Source organism: Hyaena hyaena, unplaced genomic scaffold, assembly GCF_003009895.1.
Source record: "Hyaena hyaena isolate Hyena2069 unplaced genomic scaffold, ASM300989v1 scaffold_414, whole genome shotgun sequence".
Lineage (NCBI taxonomy): Eukaryota > Metazoa > Chordata > Mammalia > Carnivora > Hyaenidae > Hyaena > Hyaena hyaena.
Genome location: NW_024081044.1, coordinates 100170 through 106790, shown reverse-complemented (window position 1 = coordinate 106790; position 6621 = coordinate 100170).

Below are 6621 nucleotides of genomic sequence, written 5' to 3'. Positions count from 1 at the left end.
TCATTTTTTCTTTTTTGTAATAAATTAAGATTTTAATGGTTCTATGTTTCATCGCACAAGAAATCTATATTTTCTTCTTGTTGTGATTCCTTCAAATGCTACAGGAAACTGTATGTTGAAAGTTTCCCCTTACATCCCATTTACCTCCTCACACATCACAGATACATGTACACAATCATTCTTTCTATAGGCATCTACTGTTTACAGTTTTGTTAAAAATATTTTTCTTTCCAATTAAAACTTTTATTTTTAAAATATAATTTATTGTCAAATTGACTAACATACAGTGTGTAAAGTGTGCTAATTTTTAAAAAACTTTGTTTTTGAGAGAGAGACAGAAAGAGTGAGCAGGGGAGGGGCAGAGAGAGAAGGAGGGAGAGAATGTCAAGCAGGTTCCGTGCTGTCAGTGTGGAGTCTGATGTGAGGCTCGAACTCACAAACCATGAGATCATGATCTGAGCCAACACTAAGCATCGGAGGCTTAACTGACTGAGATGCCCAGGCACCCCTACTGTTTATAGTTTTGTATTGATCCTTCTTATCATTATTTCTATGCATGTACCTATGTATTTATCTATCTCCGTGCATGTAATAGAAATGGGCTCATACTATGTATAATGATTGCAGAATTTGTTTTCCATCTGTAACTTTTACACAGTTGTAGAGTATTCTCTAGTATGGCTCTATCATGTTTAGCTACTTCTTATTAATGAACATTTGGGTTACCTCCCAGCAGTGAAAATTCTGAATATAGAAGTTGCATATTTGACGTTTTGATGGATGTTTGGATCAGGGACTAATGTTCTGGCTGTGGCACTTGTAATGCAAGGGGATGAGGCCCATCTTTGAGATCTTCCACCTACCACACTAGAGGTCAGTAAAGCTCTTTAAAGGCCCAGACGAGAAATACTTTCTGCTTTGTCAGCTATGTGGTCTCTGTCGCAATGACTCAAGCCTTCTGTAAAGGCTCAGACAGGAAGCATTTCAGCTTTGTGAGCCATACGGTCTGTTACAATGACTCAGCCCTGCGGTTATCCCCACAAAACTCAGGCATAGACAATACGCCAACGAACGGGCCCGACCGTGCCAATTAAACTTCATTTACAAACACCAGCAGCCAGCCCTTGAGCTGTAGTTTGCCGAGCCCTATAATGAGCAAAAGTTAAGTCTCGGGTTCAGAGTCGGCATTCAGGGACCTGCATGTCTGAGAGAGGACAGGGGAGAAACTGAGTGGGTAAAGACAGAATGCTCATATGTAGGTGGCCCTCTTTGCAGCCCTGGCTACATCAGCGCAACCCTATCCTGAAGCAGGACCTGCTGGGGGTGATGGCGCACCTGATCCGGTGCGTCTCTGTGTTCCAAATGCTACTGCCACCTGTGTGTTGTGTATGTATGTATGTACGTATGTATGTATGTATGTATTCATTCATTTATTCATTCCTTTAATTTTTAAGTAGGCTTCATGCCCAGTGTGGAGCCCAACACAGGGCTTGAACTCACGACCCTGAGATCAAGACCTGAGCTGAGATCCAAGAGTCAGATGCTTAGCCGACTGAGCCACCCAGGCATCCCTGCTACTGGCCTTTAACATTACACTCTCCCCAACCTGCAGTTGTTTCTTTTTTTCTGTTAAAAAATTTTTAATGCTTATTTCTTTTTGAGAGAGAGAGAGTGTGTGAGTGGGGGAGGGACAGAGAGAGAAGGAGACATAGAATCTGAAGCAGGCTCTAGGCTCTGAGCTGTCAGCACAGAGCCCGTTGTAGGGCTCAAACTCATGAATTGCGAGATCATGACCTGAGCCAAAGTCGGTGCTCAACTGACTGAATGCCCCCAGGCGCCCCTGCCTGCAGTTGTTTCTGATAAGAAATCAATGGAAACTTACGTTGCTGTTTCCCTTTTATGTAAGGTATCCTTTTTTTTTTTTTTTTTTTTTGGTTGCATTTAGGATTGTCTTTTTATCCTTGGCTTTTAGCAGTTTGATTATGAAGTGCTTAGGCTTTTTTTTGTATCTGCTTAGGGTTTGCAAAACTCATTGAATTGATAAATTATGTCTTTCAACAAATTTAGGGCATTTTTAGGCATTATTTAAATATTTCCCAGCTCCAGGGGCGCCTGGGTGGCTCAGTCAGTTAAGCATCTGACTTTTGATTTTGGCTCAGGTTGTGATCTCAGTTCATGAGATTGAGCCCTGTATTGGACTCTGCACTGACAGCATAGAGCCTGCTTGGAATTCTCTTTCCTTCTCTCTCTGCCCCTCCCGTGCTTGCATTCTCTCCTCTCTCAAAATGAATAAATAAACATAAAAAATATTTTCCTGCTCCATGTCTCTCCTCTCTTTCTTGAATTCCAGATACTGAGGGTCCTTAGAAAACTCTAAAAAACATTACCTTAAATTTGGAATATATATTTTTACTCATGAAATAGATTATTTGTAATTTACTATTTGTAACTAAAATGAATGGCTATCAGTGTAACTCTTAAATACCCATAAAAGGGCTTATGTTTTGGTGCTGGGTTACAGCCCTTTGGGTGGATTCTCCCAATCCAGGGGTGGTCTTGGCAGCAATATAAGGATGATCATGTTAGAGTCGTACTTTCAGGGATGACTTAGGGAAAGGGAAGCAAGTGGGAAACACAAGAGATTTGGGCCTCAGTGAAACTGCTCGGTTTTTAAATTTATTTTATTATTTTAATTATTATATACATATTATTTTTTTGAGAGAGAAAGAGAGAACGTGAGCAAGGGAGTGGCAGAGAAAGGGAAACTCATGCCCAGTGCAGAGTCCAATTTGGGGCTTGATCTTTAGGTGCCCTGAAATTGCTCTACTTACTTTCTCAAAAATTTTTTTCTGAAGTTTATTTATTTTGAGATAGAGCTTGTGTGCACATGTGGATGCATGAGTCGGGGAGGAGCAGAGAGAGGGAGGGAGAATCCCAAGCAGACTCCGCACTGTCACTGCAGAGCCCAATGAGGGGCTCCAACTAACCGATGTGAGATCACGACCTGAGATGAAATCAAGAGTCTGACGCTTAACTGACTGAGCCACCTAGGTGCTCCTGTTTAAAAAACATTTTTTCAGGGGCGCCTGGGTGATTCAGTTGGTTAAGTGTCCGACTTCGGCGCAGGTCATGATCTCACAGTTTGTGGGTTCCAGCCCTGCATCAGGCTCCGTGCTGAGTTAGCTCAGAGCCTGGAGCCTGATTCGGATTCTATGTCTCCCTCTCCTGCTTGTGCTCTCTCTCTCAAAAATAAATAAAGACTAAAAAAAGGTTTTTTTTAGGTTTGTTTATTTATTTATTTTGAGAGAGAGTGGGGATGGGGCAGAGAGAGGGGGAGAGGGAGAATCCCAGGCAGTCTCTGTACTGTCAGCATGGAGCCCAATGCGGGGCTTGAGACCACGAACCGTGAGATCATGACCTGAGCAAAAACCAAGAGTCAGACTCTTAACCGACTGAACCACCCCAGTGCCCTTGCTCTATTTTTTTAGAGACTGATTTTTTAAAGAGCAATGACAGGTACATAGCAACATTAACAGGAAGGAGCAGTGATTTTCCCATATAGCCCTGGTCCAAACATGTGTACCCACCTGCCCCACCTGGACATCAGCATCACTCACCAGAGGGCACGTTTGTTATAACTTGTGTGTCTACACTGACACATCATAATCACCCAAAGTCCATAGTTCAAGTTAGGTTTCACTCTTGGTCTTGTGCATTCTGCTAGAATATTTTTCAGTTATTTCCCTCTTGCAAATGTAATTCCCAAAACCTGCTTGTAAATATCTTCCTATGAATATAGTAGTGTTTCTCTGAGGTAGATCGAAAGATATGGGATTGCTGGGCTTTAGGGGTATGTTAAATTTTCATAGTTAGTAACAAATTGCGGAATGAAGTGTTTATATCAATTTAACTGTATGGGAATATCCCTTTTGCCCTGCTCTAACCAATTTTGAATGCTGTCCAACTTGGAGGATTTTTTGCAATCTAATGCTTGACAGTATTAGCTCCTTGTTGTGTTAATTTCAATATCTTTGATTACTACGTGTTTATTAGCAATTTGCTTTACTTTTTCTGTTAATTACCTACAAATTTCTTTTTCTAATATTTTGTTAACCTTTTTATTATTGAATTTTAGAAGTTCTTTGTACATATTTTTTGCCATTCCCTCGAAGTTTCTACACTCTCATGACTGTCCATACTTGGCCCTGAGCAATTCATTCAGAAATTCTCTTTTAAGCATTCCTATGGCACTGAGGTCTCCTTTTATTTTCTTTCTTTCTTTTTTTTTTTTTTTTTGTCCTTTCCTATATGTGGATGATCCTGTCTTTCCTTAGACTTTAGGCTACTTTGTTATCCTTACCTTCCCTCTGTTATAGGTAAGGTAGTTCAAGAAAATGATTTTGTAGTTTATGTGGATTTTTCTTATTGTTATGTTGAAAACAATACGTGTTTTCATTTTTTATTTTCTAGACTGAAGTGATCAAGATTCCTTCCTATTTTCTCACTTTTTTTATTTAAAAAAATTTTTTAATGTTTATTTATTTATTTTGTGAGAGAGAGTGTGAGAGGGGAGGGGTAGAGAGACAGGGTGACACAGAATCCTAAGCTGGCTCCAGGCTCTGGGCTGTTAGCACAGGGTCTGACATGGGGCTCAAACCCATGAACCAAGAGATCATGACCTGAGCTGAAGTTGGACACTTAACCAACTGAGCCACCCAGGTGCCCTTATTTTTAAATTTTTCAATGTTTATTTATTTTTGATAGAACACAAGAGGGTGAGGAGAAGAGAGAGAGGGAGGCAAAGAATCTGAAGCAGATTCCAGGCTCTGAGCTGTCAGCACAGAGTCTGACATGGGGCTTGAACCCATAGACCATGAGATCATGACCTGAGCTGAAGTTGATCGCCCAACCAACTGAGCCACTCAGGCGCCCCTCATAATATTTTAATTATTTAATTTTATTTAAAATTTTTGATTTCAAAGCCATCACCATTAGCTGTGCAAATTCATAATTTTAGAAAAGTTCCATTCACAAAATTAGTTTTGTGTGGAAGAAAAGACATTTTATTTGCACATTAATAACTAATTAGTATATTTATTTACTTTTCTGACACCTTTTATTTACCACTTTTAAACATAGAATTTGGAAGAATGATACAATGAATGAATCCTTATGTACTCTCTATTTAGAGTCAACAATGGTTAACATAGTGCCACATTGAAAGATCTTTCTCAATTTATTTCCACACATGGATACATTTTCTTGCTAAAACATCTGATGGTCAGTGGCAGACATCATGACACTTCATTCTTCAATATTTTTTATTTTTTAAATAGTTTATTGTCAAATTGGTTTCCATATAACACCCAGTGCTCATCCCCACAAGTGCCCTCCTCCGTGCCCATCACCCCCTTCCCCTCCCCCCACCCCCATCAGTCCTCAGTTTGTTCTTGGCATTCAAGAGTCTCTCATGGTTTGCCTCCCTCCCTCTCCCCCACTATTTCTCTCCCTTTCTTCTCCCCCACGGTCCTCCATTAAGTTCCTTCTAATCCTCCTATATGTGCAAACATACGGTAACTGTCTTTCTCTGCCTGGCCACTTTTAAAAATGATATTGATTTCTCAGCTCTGACGTTGTAGCATGAAAGCAGCCATAGACAATACATCAATGTGCCAATAAAACTTTATTAACAAAAACAAGCAGTTCCCTGGATTTGGCCTGCAGGCTATAGTTTGGTTACCCTCTCTCTAAAGGCTGGGTTAGATTTCAATTTTTTGTGTATTAAAAATGGGATATTGTAACTTCAACAATGAGTATGTATCTCCTGATATGCCTAATGTCAGTTTGCTCACCATTGATGATGTTAAGCATGAGCATTAATTCATATGGTGGCTGTCAGATCTCCACATTGAAAATGGGCACTTGACCCTCGTAATTAATCGGTAACCTGAGAGGTGACTCTTTGGTGCTGTGGTACCCAGCCTGCTCTCAATACCCTTTCACTCAATGTTTTTAGTGGCTATTTATGGGATATTGAAAGAATTATGCTCTTCTAATTCTATCATATTTTCTACATCCATTAACTGATCTTCTAAGTCTCACTATGGACTCATAAATATGTTTATCTAAAATATTATAATCATGTACAGTCATTTGATGTTCAAATTGTTACAAAATTGGTCAGTGGGAGCCTACAGGGAATATCTTATAGGGGGAACTACTCTAGATTTAGATCCTGCCTAGACTGCATGGTAAGGATGAAATATTATGCTACATATAAATGTACTATATCAATCTACCCCTTTTCCCACAGCTCAACTTACAAAATGTAAAGATGCAGAGACTTGAGTCTCATAGTTCTGATTTTACTCCATCTAATCAAACTTCCTCCCCACATTTAAAATCTGTGGAATCGGGAATTGGGTCTTCTTGATCCAGCACATATTTTTGGAATGAATAAATCAGTAGGGCTTCAGAAGTGGAGACAGAAGTTGAGGCATGTATGTCTGTATGGATGGAGACCAACTGGTCTACTTTGCCTGTAACCAAAGTGTTTCCTGGGAAGTGATACTGTTAGGACTAAAATCAGGAAAGTCTTGGGCAACTGGATTTACTTGTTGA